Below are 19,868 nucleotides of genomic sequence, written 5' to 3' on the forward strand. Positions count from 1 at the left end.
ATGAAAAGTTGCCCCCGTGGCATTGAATAAGTTATGTGGCTCTATCCAATTTTAAGGCTATTTGTTCCCACTGAAACTTAAAATCTAAGAAAGGAAAAAATGATTTGGGGTCTGTTTGATATGTCTGAAACCCTTTCTTTTTCCATGCAGGGATGTTGACAAGGGAGGCTAGATGGAACATAGCAGTACCAAAGGATGAAGTTTCTCAAACTTCACTTGACAGTGATTGTAGATAAGGACTTCTCAAGGGAATTGCATGCATTTATGTCTAAAAACAATGGATATCCAGAAAGCTCTAGAAGATAACAACAGAAGTGTCCTCAGCAGCAACACTGTCCACAGACGTTAGAACAAGGGAGGTTCCTTTCTCCACCACTTCAATTAGAAATCTAAAGTGTACCTATCACTAAGCCTCTCACTGGTAATCTTATTCAGAGGGTAAGCCATGACTCGAGGGCCCTCAAAGGGATGGTTTCAGTCCACAGCAGGCTGGAACTCTTGTCTTACGTGTAATGGTAACTGTGGAAAGTCAAAACCACCAATCTATTCAGGTTCCAACAATAAACAGAATGTATGTGTGATGGATGCAATTTCTGACTGTGACTGTTTCTACATTCGCTATGGCGGTGCAAGTTTCCAGAACTATAGTGACTGGAATTTTGGTCTAAACTGATCAGTCATGGTCCCCAAAGTCACTGTAATCAGAGTAACCAATACTCCTGTGTTTCTGCCAAATGAGCTACTGTGTAGACAAACCATGGATGATAAGATTGGCTTAGTTGCAATTGGAATAGTCTCCCGTGGGCTATATTGCCACATGCAAAAGGCCTTGTAATTTTCGTCAAGGCAGAGATGCTTGGTAAATTCCAGTGCTACTGTATCGGACCATGTTTCCTCTGCACTCTCACCCAGGGAAAGCTTCTCAACCAGGGTAACTATGTATAAGAAAGAGCACTTGAAGTCAAAGGACCCACAACCCACAAGTCTCTTAATCTGTCTGTGCCTCAGTTTCCTTATCTGTAAACAGCTACCTTACAAGTTGTTTTAGGAATCAAACAAGGTAACAAGAATGTTCCTGTTACATTGTAAGCAATTAAAAAGTGTCAAGTATAAAATTCCATGCTTTTATGATTGAATTGGAAGAGACTACATGATGTCAACTGAAAATTTATATCAAAACCAATTATTTTTAACTTTTCTGCTATCTGGAGATATAACTTCCTACCTTCAACCGTTTCTTCATCCCTACAAGCAATATTCGCTCTATCTGCCCAGTCATAAAGTATGCGTGTAAAGTCAGTCTTAGTACTTGTAGGGGTGAGTCTTGTCCCTATGGCTCACTAGAAACTCATTTCCTGCTGTTGTTGCAGTAACTCCATTTTTCCCAAAGAGGCCATAATTTAAAGGAAGTCATTAGGTAGTTAAGTCAGCCTGCAGCTAACATAGACAAAATCCCCTTAAAAACATTGAAATTCTAATCCACTATATTGTTACTCCAACCAGCATCGTACCAACTTGCCCTGTATTATGGGTTGAATTGCATCACCTCCAAATTCATATGTGAAGAGTCTAACTCCCACTACCTCAGGATGTTACCTTATTAGGAGATAGGGTCTTTACAGAGGTTATCAAGTTAAAATGAGTTCATTTGGGCAGACCTTAATTCAATATGACGGGTGCCCTTATAAAAAGGGGAAATTTGGAGACAAATGCACAGGAGAATGCCGTGTGACAATGAAGGCAGAATTTGGGGTGATGCTTCTTCAAGCCAAGGAAAGCCAAAGATGGTCAGCACACTGCCAGAAGATAAGGGAAAAGCATGCAACTTCCTCACAGACCTAGCAGAAACCAACCTTGTCTACACCTCCATCTCGGACTTCTAGCCTTCAGAACTGCAAGACGATAAATTTCTGTTGCTCAAGCCCATGAGTTTGTGTTACTTTGTTACAGCAGCCCTAACAAACTAGTACATTCTGGGAGGGTTATCCTCCAACAGAGAGAGATGGGTTTTCCTATAGGAGAGAGGAAAGGAAATGAGGAGAAAGAACTAACACTTCTTGAGGATTCACTTTATTTCAGGAGCTTTACACTGTCATGCTCTGTCATTTAATCCTCATCACGGCCCTACAGAGTAGGTATCACTTTCATTTTGCAGATGAAGAAACTGAAGCTTAGAGAATTTAAGTAATTTCCCTAATATCCTGCAGGTGGCACATAGCAAAACTAAGCTATGGACCCAGGTCTGACTCTGAAGACCCAAGCTGTCCCCACTTCCTCACTTTGCCATCTGCCCCTTGAAATGGGATCTCACGTCATCTCTAGACATTTCATAATTCCTGCTCCCTTGTACTATCCTGATAGAAATTCAATTTCTTGATCAAATTGCTCCTTATAGTTACACTACTTGGAAGCTAAATCTTTTACAAAAGAGAAAGTGATGCTTTAAATTTGACATTATTTCCCGGTTATATGAGCATTTTCCAGTCAGCTCAACTATAGTCAGAGTTCTCTTTCTCAAAGAAAGCAAGACTGAGTGTTCTCCAATTTTCCTCAGAGTTTGAGCTGCAGAAGGTAAGCTTGTCACTGTGATGGTAAAATGGCTAACCCATGAGAGGAGAGTGGAAATTCAGTTTCTTATTGGCTGGAGTAGCACAATGAGATCTGGAGATCTTTTATGTTAAACTCAGTGTCAGAATTCACCCAGTCTCCATTTGGAATTTAAGTACATTTTCCACCGACCATCCAGAGAGACACATTTGCTGTGTTTCTGCTCTCACTCTTTTGTATTCACTTTTGGTGGGGTGAGGTGGCAGTGGTGGAGAGGAGAAATGTATTAGTTTTGTTTCTCATATACACAAAAAGAGTTTCTACGGAAACCTGTTGGAAGCCAACCCAGAGAGAACATAGGACATGACAACCCCTTTCCACTATTTGAAGTTGGTGTGACTTTGGCTGCACAGCTCAATGTCAGTTTTTTTCAGGAAGGAAGATATGGAAGAATAAGACAGCTACAAAGACATCTGTCCTCAACTCTTACATTAGCTTTCAAAGTGGTGGTGCTCCAGTGGGGAGCCTCGTGGAAAATGAGGTGGGATGCTAAAGTGGTTCAGAACATGAGCTTTGGAGTCAAAACTAGGTTCAGTTCCCAGTTCTTCTCTATTTTCTGCAGGGAAAATATTTAACCTCACCAAGGTGTAACTGCCCTATCCTAAGAGAAAAAAAGTGCACTGGAGGAAAAGGTTCTCAATTGGAACTCTATAGGACTGGCAAAAAGATTCATTTAAATGACACAATCTATCTAAAGAGCATGGCATACAGTAGGTGCTCAAAACTAGCAGCTCTTATGATGATGAGGTGAGAGAATTCAATCCTTGGCCTCCTCTCAGGCCTGAGCCAGGGTGGACAAGCCCTTTTCCTCTCTGTGTCACGTGTGCCAACTGTAAGGTGGGGCTGACACCTTCCTTGCTCACTGTAACCATGCTCACTGTTGCATGCTATGCTTGGGAAGGAATCCCAGGGCAAATTTCTGCACTTGTGATCTATGTTCTGTGGAAATTGTGCAGCAGTGCACGATTGGGCAAGCCGGAGTCCTGCTGGCAAGGTCTGCAGCACATAAAAGGAGGTGTTCAAGCTGAGCTGACCCCAGTCTTTACAACACTCAGGCAGCTGCTCACTCTGCCCTTCACTCCGGGAGCTCAGTTTATTTGGAGCTAATAGTTGCAAAGTATGTCAAAGCATTCAGAAATACCCCTAACCTCCACATCCTATAGCTCTCCCTCCCCACCCAACCTGCAAAGGCCAAAGCACAACCACCCTCCTGAGATGGCAAACCGAGAAGTACCCGGGGTACTGGGGAGTTGGCCCAGAGCTACAAAGCAAGCGTAGGGAGAGTTCTGGAATGGAGCTCACATCTCAGCACTGGGGAGGCTGGGGCAGGACCTTCCCTTTAGGGAGTGGCTGAAACCTACAAACAGATCACTCCCAAGCATGCCTGTCCAGCCCTGAGTAAACTTCCTTAAGCCCCAATTACATTTGGCCCCACCAGGGGCCAGGGTTTCCTATGACTGTCAGGGTCTTTACGGATTTGGGCCTGGAGGCCACCTCCCTGGGCATCAGCTAGGATGAGTGTGTGCCTCCACAGCACAGACGGAAGGGGACATTCATCAGACACACTGTGAATGGGTGCCATCCAGACAGCCAACAGAACGAAATAATCACAATGACCCAACCTGAATGGTATGATTTGATTTCTAGATTGAGATGATTAAAAACCCTTACCAAATCTCCAATGTCCAAGCATTCATGTATTTGTTCAAAAAACATTTTTTATGTCCTTAAAATACATGAGGCCCTGTGCCAGGCACTGGAGATTCAAACAGGAATGAGATAGGTATCTCCCTGACCCTATCAAAACTACATTCTAGGAGCTAAGAGAGAGAAGTGCAATGTGAGGGAAATAAAAGGTGACAGGTACTATTTATTTTTGTTTCCCCAATAGAGACTTCTCAGTGATGGGCACAGAGCAAGAACTCGACAAATGATGAATGAATAAATGAATGAAAATAATGAGTACCTATTGTGTGCTATGCACCAAACACTAGTCTAAGCATGTAAATATGGTGACTCATTTTATACATGTGTTATAATTAACAATTTGATACACAAAATTAAGTATATGTACTTATCCATTTAGTAAATGGAAGTAGTAAATGAACAAATGATGTACACTCAGCCCCAAAGCTTCTGTCCTGAATAGGTCTTGAATCTGTAGAAGAAAGGATAGAAATAAACAATAACGGCAGATGAGCTTTGGGTTACGCATCAAGAAATCTATATAAACATGAAAGGAAATGGTTTTGGCAACAGCCATAAGAGTTCAAATCCTAACTTCATCTCATAGCTGGGTGATCTTACACAAAGAGTTTAATCTCTCAGGCCTCAAAATCCACATCCATAAAATGGATTTAATACACTCACCTCTTGGGGCTCTCGTGAGGGTTACATCCATCAGGTTCTATGAGAAAGTGTCCCTGCGCTGGGAGGTACCCTCAAAATACTAGTTGCTATGGATTTAGGACTTATTAAGAGGCAGCAGAGCGTAGAGGGAAGTTAAACTTAGAATCCAAGTCCTTAGTTCTAAATCTGGGCTCTATCAGCCAATTGAAATATATAAGCAGAGGGATTAATTAAGATGACGTGGGTTAAGATGCTTTAGCACAGAGCTGCTGTTGTAGAACGAGAAGAGCAGAAAAACAAGCCTTTCCTAGGGAATGAGTCACCAAAGGCTTTCTAAGAGTCTCTGGATAATCTTTTGAGTGACTTTAAATGGACGGGAAGAACTGAGTGAACTCCAAGGTCCCTCCACTCCTGGGAGCCTGTGATCATCCCACAGGGGTGTGAGAATCCTGTGATTGACCTGACAGCCTCGGGATCAACAAGGCACCCCCCCACCCCAGGTATGGATTCTTTGGGTCGCCTGTGGCATACTGAGGACTTACTGCTAGGCAAGGAATAGAGTGACAGGGCAAGAGAGAAGGCAGGGAGCAGTGGCCCTTCTTCATTCTCACAGCTAGGGCGTCTGAGGCTCCAGCAGGTATGGGGGCAGTCCTCTGAAAGCAGTTGCACAACAATGCCAGACCATTTGGGGGAAAATTAACAAAATGTTCCAGCTTTCATCAGGAAGTATCTTCCTTGAATAAATTTGCACAAGGCACAAGCACGGTGGGTTAAAAGATAATACAGATAGCATTTTACAGACTGTACAATAAATCTTTACATTTTTGCCCTTGGCCCACTGAACATGAGGCACATTTCGTGTATATTATTTCTAGTTAAAAAACAACTGAGTACAGAGTCATAAAGCCTCAAATGCATGAATTAATTAGGTGCATTGGACACTTCACTTTGAATGCAGGTGGATTCCAAGGGGACTATGGTACATCTGGTTGACCGTTTTAAATTAATTCATTAAGATGCTGGGTCAGAAGGGGTTAATTGATGTCCAGGTCATCTCTTCAGACTGCTTTTGCAAATAGTCATGACACCACAAGAATTTCAAGTTTTTGGTTCAAAATCCTAAACCCGTGAGGTTATCAACTTGGCAAAACCCGTTCTGCCTTTGCAGTGAACAGAACATATGCTATTTTGAAACATAAATCCACACGGCTCAATTTACAACTCCTTAGGTTAAATATTAGGGAAGTTATAACAAAGTGGAAAATATGTGTAACAAGTAATTGTTTGATTTACAGGACAAAATTATAGAGAGGCCATTTGCCTAATGTCTTAGAAAGCTTTTTTTTCTTTTTTTTTTTTTTTGGCCTATGAGCTCTGGTCCTACTGTCCTGGTCAGGTGAGAAGGCGAGAAGAATCCTCCATTCCTATGGGATCAATGTAAGGAATCACCTGAGGCTGACTTTCAGACTGTGCATGCTAAAATCAAAACCAAAACAAAACTGCTAGAGTTCCAGGATACCTCTGGATGCCACACGGCCCTTCGTCACTTACACTGATGCACCTTGTTACAAATTTTTTTCTAATCAACTGATATTTTAAGGAGTGGAGAATTCGACAAGAATAACAATGTGGTGACAATTTAGTCCTTTCCCCTCTTCGTAAAAACACCATGTTCTATTTGGTCTCCACTCAGGTCAAGACGTTTCACTAATTTGCTAGTCATTAAAAAGATATTTTTATACCCAGCCTGTAATATTATACTCTTCAGTGATTATGATAGCTCCCAACAGAATTCCAGACTTGAAAATGAAGGCTGGGAAGCTGAACTGCAATGATGATACTTTAAATAATTCCACAAAAGTAGAACCACTGTTAAATAATTTATGGTCTTTGATCTTGTCACAGACCTACTGAAATCTTCACATCACTCAAGCTAAGTATTTTCAAACAGAAAAGGGATAGTTACTTTCCCTTCCACCGCCCACTCACCCAGGTTGAAGATACAGAATAAAGGTTCCAGATGTTCATCTTGTGGAGAGCTTGGACCCTAGGAGGGGCATTTCTGCCAGCCTTAGGGGACCGGCCAGGCATTTGACCCTGTTTGTCTAATTCGGAAATCTCTAAAAGTAGAACTGGAAGGAGGTGAGAGAATAAGTAACTTCCGATTAAATTTATCTGGATTTTTGCAGAGTGGCTCTCAAACCTCAGCATGCCTCAGAATCCCCTATAGAGCTTGTGAAAGCGCAGATTGACTCCAGCCCTAGAGGGTCTGATTTAGGAGATCTGGGGTGGGGCCCAGGAATTTGCCTTTCTAACAAGTTCCCAGGTGACGCTGATGTTGCTGGTGTGGGCACTGCATTTAGAGAACCCATGAGTTAAACCTTTCGGAAGACACAGTTACACTGTGACCTGAAAGACATGGATTTCCAGGACTCTATCAGAGCTGTCTCGGGAAATGACTGCAAGGGAGAAAGGGGGAGGCCTAGGTCTCTCCAAGGCCCAGTCTAGAGCTCATTTTAAGAAAGCAAGTTAGAAGAAAGAAAGAAGGACCTTCTGTCTTCACAGTGAGCTCTCAACCCATGACTAGGGAAAGGATAGTGTCCTTAACTGAGAAGAGAAGCAGCCTGGGAACTCAGGAGTTTTAGCATCTGAGAGAAAAGGCAGCAAATTGTCAGTCACCAGATTCTAGGGGAAAAAATCTCACTTCACCTGAAAAGCAAAGACGAAGAAGCAAAACAAAACAGAAATAACAGCTCATGACGGCCATGGCTCTTCCTTCTTCTACGACCATGTCTCATATCCTTAAACAACTCTTTAACGGGCATGTATTTCAGGTATTTGACGTTTACAGATAAGATGTTTCTAAATTCAGTTTGGGTTGTCTTCATTTGCAAACTTAGGCCAGACCTTATTTGGTAATCCATACGACAGCAGTGGTTTCATGGAATTTCCTTGCTGGATTTGCTTTCTTTAAAAAAACTGGGGGGAGAGGATAGGGAGTCAAAAAGATGAACAGGACACGATCCAGCCTTAGAAACAAAGAACCCAAACCAGATGAAACTTCACGGGCTCTCTGCTGACCTGTTTGCAAAGTCTGGGCTGAGGAATCCTAGAGAAGGGTTGGGTGACAGATCTCTGTTCCCTGATAAGCGCCCTCAGTAATCATCCCCAGTTTTGCCTCAGGGACCTAGAGAATGCCCTCTAAAGCAGGTGAGTTGTTTTGCAATGATTTTCCAGATAACAGCAACTGAGTGTATTGGGACAAAGTAAAAACAAATACCTCTTAGGACAGAAAATATTGAAAGCCATTGGAAGGAATATTACCATTGTTCACTTATAAGCAGTCTTTAAAGGTAGCCTTTTGCGTAGGGTGGAGAAACAAAGGTGTCTGGGTTATTTGGGGCTTGTTTTTCTCATGGCGGAAATGTAATGCTTTAGATTTTTCAAATAAAAGTAAACTACAGGGAGGCCAAGGCTGTGAAGCTGAGCTGGAAACAGCAAGAAGATCCAACACTGCCCGAGCACGTACTCTGACCCTCACAGCCGTCCCCTGAGGAAGGGCAGGCCTGGAGAGGTTGGGGAACAAGGCCAGGGTCCCCGCGATAAGCAGCAGAGCTGGCCTCTGACCTGACACCTGCCCTCCACCAGACTCCAAAGCCCCTGCTAGGCCAGGGAGAAGTACTGAATTTGCAAAATAAAGCAATTTGTTTTCTATAAACAGTGTTGTTGCTCTTTGAGGGGAAGGTGAGAAGATGCAAAGAGGATATTCATTTGTCCTATAGTCATGTACGCAGGGGGAAGCTACAAAATTAGAGCTCCAGTCACTGCACTGAGCAAATATCAGTGTCAGGAACGAGAGAGCTACACCCACAGACCTCAGAACCCAAGACCGGCCCATTGCCACCTGCTGTCACTTGAACAGTCATTGTCTACATTCTTCCTCATGTCACTCAAGCTGCAGAAGGAGCCAGGTGCTCTGCAAAACCTCTGCTAAACCTGTTGCCTTCCTTGTCATCGTACCAAACCTCCTTCCCAGACCTTGAGAACTCACAAGGAGAAATCACTCAACTTATTAAAACACTAAATCCTCTCAGCTCAGTGATTCCCATCATTTTTCAAAAAGCGGAAAATATATTTAGCACATCACAAGCACGCTATAGCTGAAATGCCCAAACGTCCCTGTAAACCTGCTCCTCCCCACCTGTTCCCCACCTCAGTACATGGCACCTCTCAGCTTCTCAAGCCATAAACGTCTAAGTCATCCTTGTTTCTTCCTTTGTCCTCTTCCTCTGTATCGGACCCACCAGCCACTCCTAAAAACTACCTCCAGACTATAACTCAGTTCCTTCCACCCTTCTCATCTCATCTCCATCACCTCTGCTCGAGTCCAGGCTACCGCCACCTCTCACCTGGGTGAGTCCAATCACCTCCTGCCTGGTCTTCACACAGCAGCCAGGGGCATTGTTTTGCTCTCATCCTTCAAAATATTATTTTTCTTTTTAATTGTATAACAAGTACAGAAATGCACTATTGGAGGTTGAAAATGGCCCCACAAAAGATATCCACTTCTTAACTCTGGGCCTGTAAATCTGACCTTATTTGGTTGGAAAAAGGGTCCTTGTAGATGTGATTAAGGATCTTGAGACAAGAAAATGATCTTGGATTATCCGAGTGGGCCTTAAACACCATTACAAGTGTCCCTATAAGAGAAAAGCAGAGGGAGATTAAACACACAAAGAAATGAGGACGGCAATGTGACCACGAGGCAGAGACTGGAGTGATGCAGACACTAGCCAAGGAATGCTGGCAGCCATAAGAAGCTGGAAGAGACAAGGAACAGATTCTCCTTAGAGACACAGCCCTGCCAACACCTTGATTTCAGTCCACTGAAACTGATTTCAGGCTTCTAGGCTTCAGAACAGTGAGAGAATAAATGTGTGTTGTTTTAAGCCACTGAATTTGTGGCAACTTATTACAGCAGACACAGGAAAACAATGCATACACTATTGGTGTGAAATTCAAACCTTACAGATAAGATTTAAATATCTCTTCACCATCTCGTTTCTTCCCACCTCGTTCCATTTCCCTCATCTGGGGTACCCACTGTCATAAGTTTTGGTTTTTATCAGTCCACTTCTTTTTCTATGCATTTATATACGTGGATGTACTAAATAAAGATGCCATTTATCTTTATGTTTTAGTGAACCCAAAGTGCTCTCCCAAAATTTATGATTTAGTTTTGTCTGTTTTTGAACTAACATAAATGGAATAATGTTCTTCTGTGACTGACTTCTTTTACTCAACATTCTGTTTTTGAGATGCATCCATACAGTACGAGTATGGATCTATATATTTCATCTGTTTGCTCTACTGTAGCGTATTCCATTACATGAATGCACCACGACTTATTTTCCATTTGTCCCTAGACTATTCCTAGCAAAGAGTCATCCCATCATAGTATCCGCTGCCTGGAGCCCTCCACCAGCCTTCTTCTGTCGTCTTAGTACGTCCGGCTCTTCCACGGCCCACCTGTGCCTCTCCCATCTCACTGTCTCCTGCTCTCCCTTTCTTTGGGTTCCTTGAACTCACCAGACTTACTCCTACCTTAGCACAGTTGCTATTGCCCCTCCCTGGAGCACTGCATCCCCAGATATTTGCATCCCTAGCTCCTTCTTTTCATTCAAATCTTCTCAAATCTCATCTCATCTCTGCAGCCTTCCCTGACCATCCAGTCCGAACCAGCCCCATCCCCACTCATTTCCTCCCATAGCCCATGTTTTATCCTCCTCTGTGCACCTCTCCCTATCTGCATTTGCCCCACTTTTTTACTTCCTGTTCTATCATCTGTCTCCCTAAAGTGCAGCTCTGTGAGGGCATGAACCTATCTTATCCCTACTCTATCCTCCGTAGCTGGAACAGTGCCTACAGGGAGTGGATGTTCGCCATATATTTGTTGGATGGATGAATGAGAGAGATAATGAAGCTGTAAAGAAATGACTATCTCGAGGCCAGCCCAGTGGTGCTGTGGTTAAGTTTGCACATTCCGCTTCGGCGGCCTGGGGTTTGCTGGATCGGATCCTGGGTGCGGACCTACACACTGCTTGGCAAGCCATGCTGTGGTGGTGTCCCACATATAAAGTGGAGGAAGATGGGCCCTGATGTTCGCTCAGGGCCCATCTTCCTCAGCAAAATGAGGAGGATTGGCAGCAGTTAGCTCAGGGCTAATCTTCCTTAAAAAAAAAAATAATATTAAAAAGAAAAAGAAGTGAATATCTTGAGAGTGGATTAGAGCTAACAAAAATTCACTTGCTCGTTCACTCTTTCCACGTGTATTATCAAGTGCTTATTTTTTAAAATCCCTGAGCTGGTACAGGCAATGAGAAGACACAGGTCACTCACTACGACAGTTTCTTGTTCAACAGACTTGGTTGGTGAGGGCTGACCCACAGAATGGGAGGAGCTGCAGAGGCATTTATTAAAATGGGGTTTTAGCTTCATCCTAACCATATGCTTTTCTCATCTCCTGTATATTTAAGCAGAGGAGAGCACGTGCTCTCAGGGGTGACTGAGTCGCTAGACCGTTATTAGCGAAGCAGCGGATGCTGGTGACCGCCCCAACAGGCCTCTCCCTACATGGGGCAGAGACCTCCCCAAGCCGGTCTGAGGATCTGGGCAGGATTCCAACAGGTGGAGAGTCGGACCCCCAAGAAGAGAACAAAATATCACGGAGAGGCCGAAGACCAGTTTGGGGGCTCAGAAATAAAACCAAATACAAATAATTTGCCTTACCTTTCATTTTACAAACTTTCAGAGCTTCTTACTGTGCTCCATGAATTTGATTTCAAAATTTATTCAGTTTCCTTGCTGATGTGTAGCATTCTTAATCCCTTCTAGACAGTCCATTTTTTTAAGACTTTAATCATTTCCTCCTTATCTATAGCCAGAAAATACAATAACTGAAACCTGTACAGGAAAAAATTATGACAAATGATTTTAAAGGTATCTCATGTTCCCCTTTTCTTAAAAAGTTCTCAACTATTAGGCTTCATCTCTTTTGACGTTAACTTCAAAACCCAAATGCCAAATTAACATGACAAAGAAAAGCAAAGGGGAAGAGGTGGTTATAAAATGTATTAACCACGGGGATGCTGGGGGAGGGGATGGCTCAGCACGCTAGGCATGGAGAGCAAAACTTCATGTCTAAACCACAAGTGTGGGACCAAATCTCCGGGCAGGAGCCACTTGGACACGGGAATTAGGTAGCTGGTGCATTAGGAAGGTGAGGGCGCCCTGTGGTGGGGCATTTACACTGCAGACGGACGAAGGTGGGTTCTAGTCTTTTCAGCACAACTTACACGATGCAGAACAGAAAAAGAAGGTGACCAGCAGCACGGTCACTTTCACCAAGCAAGTCACCCTGTGTCTCCTTGTCGCAAAGGTAGTTGTCCATGGAGACCAGGCAGAAACTTCAGTGAGTCAAGTTGGCCAGGTTAGGACCACGCTGACTTGGAGAGTAGATGACCCTACAAAGCAGGTAGGGCCACCAGGACCCTTTGTGTCCCTGTATCGCTAGATTGTCAGAATTTTCCAAAGAAGTCAGAAATGTAATTTTGTGAAAAATCTAGTTCTAAATGTTGGCAACACATTTGACCACATTTTGCAATCCTCTGCGGACCACACCAAATGCATCTGTGGGCTGAATTTAGCCTGCGAACCAGAAGTTTGCAACCTCTCTCCTGAGAGCAGTGCCCTCAGTGGCACCGTTCGTTTGATCTCTGACATCCACAGAGCCCCCCTTTCTTACAACAAACATTTTGAAACAGCTTCCTCCCTCTCTTAAAATGAAATTTATAGATAAGATAACCTACTATATACCTAATTCAAAAATTTGATGTCGTAGCTATCATGTAAAGGAGAAGTAAAAGATGGGTAATTTATACAAAAAAATACGTATTTCATGCATCACTGCTGGGACACGACTATCCTGGAAGGGACAGGGAAATCCTTAGATGCTTGCCTCTTTACTTTTGTTGTTGTTGTTTTTTGAGGAAGATTAGCCCTGAGCTAACTACTGCCAATCCTCCTCTTTTTGCTGAGGAAGACTGGCCCTGAGTTAACATCCATGCCCATCTTCCTCTACTTTATACATGGGATGCCTACCACAGCATGGTTTTTGCCAAGTGGTGCCCTGTCTGCACCTGGGATCCAAACTGGCGAACCCCGGGCAGCCAAGAAGCGGAACATGAGAACGTAACCGCTGCACCACCAGGCGGGCCCCAGATGCTTGCCTGTGTAGAGCAAACCACTGAGAACGCACAGCCCCAAATGCGACTGATACAGGATGTTGTTTAACCAGGTCCAAGTGTTTTATCTACGGGAACGTCCAGCAGGATATTTATAAGCCGTCAGGATGCAGGGCGGTTCTCTGTAGCATAAGACTGTCCTTGCATTGCTGTTCCTGCCCACTGATCACTGTGACAACCAAAATTGCTCCCCCAAAATTCCAAATGTCCCTTGGAGGTTGGTGCCACCCCTGTTAAGAAACGATGACATAGACTGGCCAACCAAAGGGCTCACCAATGCATTTTAGTTGTCAACTGGCTGCATGATCTTGGATGGTTTGCTTGACCTCTTTGAGCTTCATAGGTATTTTGTGGAAATTAAATACATTAATCACTGCAAAGAGCTTAGATAATCAAGCTCCAAGCAAATGTTACCTTTTCAGGCTGTTATTGGGGTGCTATCAGGTGGTAGCTACTCCGAGTCACCATTCCTCAGTCTGAAGTCATCACTAATTCCCACTGTTCTCTTCTGGGGTTTGTTAAGGAAGCATGGGGAAGGAGGCAAGTCCTAGAGAGATGGAAAGCTTCATTCATGGCTCTGAACAAAGCTTTCCATTATTTTGCTGACTCTAATTCTACTTAGAAGAAAGCCACAAAGGTACCACCTTCTCAGTTTTTTTCCAAGCTGCTTCTGCTTCAGCACTTTCTGTTCTCACTATATCAGAAAACACAAAGTGATATTGCTATCACATTGGGAGTAATAAATGAATTTTCCCAACTTGGCTCATGGTCTTTTTGGAGAAGGACCCAAGTGTTATTCTTTTTCTATCATTGCATGATACCTAACAAGGGCCCTCTAACACATGGCAGTCACCTACTGGTGAAAATAATCTACCTACCTACCTATCTATCTGAACTTGAAGCTCAGGGCTTCTATTTCTTGTCCTCCCCAAGATTCTGCACATTCCCTGGGGTTTATGTGGGCACCTCTGGTCTAAGTGCCAGCTCCGCGGGCTGATCCACCTGAATCTCACACCAGCCCGGCAGACACAGCTGTCCCCTTTCTCCGTGCTTTGTACCAAGCCTGGTAGGGAACTCAGCACTGTTCCTGATTGCTACAAAACTAAGACAAAGAACACGAACCACTCTCACAATGCACATGTGTGTGTTGGGGATTTGACTCAGTGATGTGGGATGTTTGCAGCACAGTGTTGCAAATCATGTACATTTGAATGTCAGAGCCCTATTTCTCTCGAAGGTTTTTTGACCACTCTGTCAATAAATCTCAGGTCGCATGGCATGACTCTCCTCTCCTCCCAGTCTCCCTGACCTCTAGGCACTAAAGAAAAAAGAAGAAGAATCCTTCCGTTTTGTTTTGCAGAATGATGCCCTCCCTCCAGTTCCTGTCGCCGCCCCTCCTCCCCTTCCCCACAGGCTGAACTGTGACCACCCCACAGCCTTCTGGACATCGCGCAACACGTGTTCCACACCTCCCACTTTCCAGCCCCCTGTTAGGACCGGCCAGGGGAAGGACATAGTGTCAATATTCTTGGTCCTCCTGATACAAATATGTCACCCTTCTCAAAAGGCAGGAGAGGCTAAAGCCAGAATTGGCTTTAAATACTAATTTTTTCTCTCCATTTTAGAGGACGTCTATCCCTGAGGCACATGGCATGACCTCAGAAAGTGAGCAGACAGACTTTCCTGGGGTTCACTTTACTGTGGGATGGCTGTTTAGAGGCTACTCAAGGCCAGCATTTGGAAGTGTCTTACAACGTAGCGAATCATTACCCAGCTATCCGCTCTGGATCATAATCCCACGCTTGACTTGTGGGCAGGATTCATCAACCGGACCCTGTTGCCACCTGAAGTAGGTGGCAGCCAGGGAGCCAGGCGTTGACACTCTGTGCCTTGGGTTCTCATTTGGGAGGAAGAGAACTAGATGAGCCCAATAAATCTAGGATTATAAATCCCCATGTGATCAAGTGCAGAAAAAGGCTGAGAGGCACTAAGTACGTTCCAATAAATAGGAGCAAAAATAAAATAATTTATTTCAGGATGTCATAAATTAAAGATGTTTTATGTCTCTATATTTACATTTTCAACATTTCTTGTTATTTCCTATGAGGAACTTCAATCTACCAAACTAAGAACACGACATTAGGGTAGAATGCAGCAAACACAAATATTAGCATTTTTAGTGATGTCATCAACGGAAATATTTTTTCCCCAAAATTTAGACCCAGTGCCATCCCTTGCTTCAGTTAGTGTTGAGCTTGTATATTTTTGTCGTAAGATTGAACCAGACAAATCCAAAACAGCAAAATACTCTTCAAGCTAAGCCTAAAACAAGCCAGTGGTTCATTTAGTTCAACTCATAGGTTTTCATGTTAAGAACAAACAAAAACAAGCTACCAAACAAAAAATCTTCCTCCGACTTTGAAATACGTTTCCTCTTTAGAGTGAAGTAAATATCCATATTTTTCCCCCACTTAAATCTGTGATCCAGTAATTAAAGAGTCAAAAGAGAGAATGATTTCCTTGGTCTACAGAAGAGTGATTAATCATAACTCGAGGTTTTTTCTCCCCACCCCCCAAAACGGAAAGAAAACGATACCTTTAAAAATGACTCAAATATAGGGGCTATAGATACACCAAATAAAAAATTTGAGGCAAAGACCCAACACAAATAGGCACAAGTTAAAGAACTAGACAGAATATAGCAAAAAAAACCCCACCTCTTCCAGCCCTGTGTTCATTCCTAGTAGCACAAGAAATACTTTATATTTTCTTCACCATGTTTAAGCCATTCAAACACTATTGCTATAACTTTTTTTTGTCACTTCATAACCTTTATTTCACAGTTTCAAGTTTTAAAAGAACTTTATTCATCACCCCAACTCAAAAAGTAGTAGCCATATTTTAAGTATGCTGCCACCAAGTGGTGGTCCGGCTACAGTCAACTGATTCAAACAAAAACCTTTTGCTTTGCCTACCGTTTAGAAGTAGAGCCCTACTAACACCTTCCTCTTTATAGAATTATTAGGTCTCTTTACCAACTTATTTTCCCACCACTGATACATCAAAAACAACTACACTTGCAGTCACCTAATAATATATTTCCTTATTCCATAACATAAATTCCTTCAGAATGAAAATCCTAAGTAGAAATAAGAATTGTCTTCCATGTATGAGATACCATTAGCCGTGTTTAAATGAATGATCTCAAAGATTATATTTTACAGCAAATTTTAAAGAAACAAACATCTAAGGTACAACTAAGTACCTTTTCCACTAATTCTTAGCTTTCTTTAAATCACCTTATCTGAATTGCTAAGCTTGGCATCAAAATCCCCTCTTGGCAATTTGTCCAAAACTTCTAAGCTTCCTCAAATCCAAAGAGCCCTCCGGGCTTCGCTAACATCCATATATTCTCTCTCTGTCTCACTAACAGACATTCTAGGCGCCTCATCCAGGCTGTTGGAATGAATTCAGTGCTCAAAGCCTCTTCTTCCTTTCTCTTCATGTGACAGCAGAGAGTACGCAAGCCTTATTTTCTATTTCTCTGCAACTACAAGTAGTTAAGTTTCCATTTTATTCTTTTGTCCCAACTCTCCTAATCCCCAAGCAGCTATTTCCAATAAAAGCATCTGGCAGAATTTGCTAGAACTAATTTCTGTGGAGGACTTAATTAGTTACATCAAGCTCTCAGCTACCTTAGTGATATACAAAGATCTTCCAGCCTGGCAAACTGTCTCAAGGATACTTTTTTTAAAAGGCTTGGAAACTGTTTTCTGAAGCCACCTATACCTCTCACACAGAACAGTTATCTTTTACAAGGAAAAGTTATGTGAGTTTTTTGACTGAGACTTAAATTGGCTTTACGACAGGGGAGTATTCCGTATTGCTCTGGGGGCATAGATTACAATCCATTCAAACTCAAAACAGCTATGTACATAGCCTCCAGAAGAAAGTAAAAATGGAAAGGTTTTTAAAGTAATATTACTAATAAATCGGCCACCGAGGTTTTCTTCTACTAATACAAACATCTAAACCTCTCCTTTCCTCTTCTTTTACAGTCTCTCCCCCTCCTCTACCTCTATTTCCTCAGTCTCTCATAACCCCTCCTTCCTGTCAAAGCTTCTCTCACTGCCTGGCTCTGCCCGCACTTCTGCTGACAGAGCTCCCCACCCACCTGCTCCAGCCGTGGTCCCAGGAGATGGGAGCAGCTCCTGCATTCGGCATCTCCTAAAACCTCTGCCTGTTCCTGGCAATCCCAGCCGGCCCGTGGACAGTGCTGCTCCGTAAGAAAAAGTCCGTTGAGACACAAAAGTGTCTTTCTATTGCAGAAGAATAAAGGTTTGATTCAGCCACTCATGTTTAAAATCGTTGTATGTTTCTCTCTCTCCTTCACAGCCATTTCCACAGATCTAGAAGCCAGAAGACTGCCGCTCTGGAGGTTTTTGCCTGTAAAGTTAGGGGATTGAACTAGTTGAAAGGTAAGGCACTTTCCAGCTTAACATTAAGAGATGCCATCCTTAACAAAATAAATTCAAATGATTTCTGATTAAGAATAATAATACTTAATAGAACATCATTTATGGGCTGCCTGTCATGTACCAGACACCAATACACTATATAGTCACAATAAGTTAACATTGATGGTGGGCCAGCCAAGTGCAGGGCACTTGATACGTGTTGGCCCATTCGCCCCCCCTCAACAACATGGTAAGACATGTGCTGTTAGGATCCCCTTTCTGCAAATGAGGAAACCCAGGCACAGAAAGAATGAAAAACTTAAGGTCACACAGCTAATGAGTGGTAGAGACAGGATGTGAGCCTAGTGAGTCTGACTCCAGTAGGCAAGCTCTTAACCACTCTCTCCACACAGAACAACTCTATGAAGGGGGTATTATTATCACTGCCTCGTGGGGAATAAACATTCGCGTGCTGACTCACCTCTCAGAGAGTGCTATCAAGTCATTAAACCCAGACACGCGTCCCTTCTCACTGGGTTTGGTACTTGAAACTCAGAGAGGACTTGAGCATTATGGTCGTGTATAAATTGATATCCAAACAGAAATGTCAGGGAAAGAGAAAGAAACGTCTGAAGCAAATATCATTATCAGCAGAGTGTTTTACACAGATGAAGACTTTATAACAGAAATGGTATAAAAGCATGTTAATGTTGTAACATTAAATGTAAAAATGGTCTTTATAATATTACTGTACTTTTTATTTCTAGAAATTCCTTTTACCAATCTGCTTGCTCTTTACTCATACTTTACTTCACCTTTTAAGACATATTATTTTATGTTCTGTGGCTGATCTTTCCAAAACCTGAAGGTTTGTTCAGGTCTTATTTTGGGGTCTGTTGCTTCTGCTGAGTCTTGCTGGTGGTGTCTTACTTCTTTGTAGGTTTAATGATTTTTGACTATAAAGAGGTAATTACCCTCAGAATTTTACCTATGGAAAAGCTTTGAGGCCTAGGATGAAGGTGGATTCCTCAAAAAGAGATTAGTGTTCACTTCTGTCAGTGAATGGAGACATTACCAACGCTGGAAAACGTCAGAAAAATTTGTGAGACATTTTAGGCCACCCAGGTGATGTGAATTTGGTTCGCAAAGCATCATGAGAGATGGTTTGTAGTTATCAACTTTCAGGGAAGTTTTACCCCCACTGCTTCAATGTCAAGGTTTGGGACAGTTTTCCTTCAGGTCCCTGAGTGGACAGGAGGTCATTCATTTTATTTTTAATTCACTGTACAGTGCAAGTGTAGCCAGACAGAGCCCCAGATTTCTGGAGGGTCTCCTATTAGATTCTCACGTTGGAGGGGCCCTGAGTTTTGTCTTCCAAACCCCAAGCCCCACAAAGCCTTGAAAAATGATGCTCACTTTTACCCAGAAAATGCCATTATGGCAGTAACTGGGCTCCCACCTTCCTCCAGCTCTATGCCTGACTATTCCTTAATTTCTTGCAAGTGTGTGGACAAATGATAGAAAGATTTCTTAAAATTTTCTTCAGCACATTTATTTGTTTTCAGTGGAAGGTCCATTCAGGCACTTGCCTACCATTTTGTCACATGGATAAGTTATTTTATGTCATGGAAACACAATTTCCATATGTATAGATGGATTCAATACTAATAATACTATTAAATTCATAGCTTGTTATTGAGATTGAATGAGACTAACTACATGAAAAGCACTTTGAAAATTGACAGCTCCTACATAAATATTAGCCATAATTGCTATGGCCACCTTTACTTACTCACAAATATTTATTAAGTGCCTACTGTATGGCAGACATCATTCTATGTACAAAAAGCATAGCAGAGAGAGAGAAAACCAGAGAGGAAAAGAGAAGGAAGAGGGGAGATAGAAAGTTACAGTATGTTTCAGTATGTTAAAGTTTCTGAGGGCCTACCTACACGGGGGAAGCCAGAACTCACATTCTGATTCAACCCCGTTGGCCTCCCTCAGCCAGATAGGACTTGAGCAGACAGCCCGAGAGCGTCTTCAAGGTACAGGATGCTTTGTGAATTACCAAGTGTCAAACCAGAGTCAAAGGAGCCTCTGAGAGGGCTGGGGACTGGGTGGCAGGGTGGGAGATTATTGCTTTTCATCATAA

The 19,868-nt window shown here is 42.8% G+C and overlaps 1 long non-coding RNA gene across 1 annotated transcript in view; it reads right to left on the reverse strand.

The window, feature by feature from the left end:
* LOC138917851 (uncharacterized) overlaps window positions 1-17,536 on the reverse strand; it is a 31,117-nt gene extending 13,581 nt beyond the window's left edge. Inside the window, exon 1 of the long non-coding RNA XR_011426417.1 lies at window positions 17,434-17,536. This is a non-coding gene — a long non-coding RNA (uncharacterized lncRNA). The remainder of the gene's footprint in view (window positions 1-17,433) is intronic.
* Between the last annotated feature and the right edge of the window lie 2,332 nt (window positions 17,537-19,868).

This window comes from Equus caballus, chromosome 15 (assembly GCF_041296265.1).
Source record: "Equus caballus isolate H_3958 breed thoroughbred chromosome 15, TB-T2T, whole genome shotgun sequence".
Lineage (NCBI taxonomy): Eukaryota > Metazoa > Chordata > Mammalia > Perissodactyla > Equidae > Equus > Equus caballus.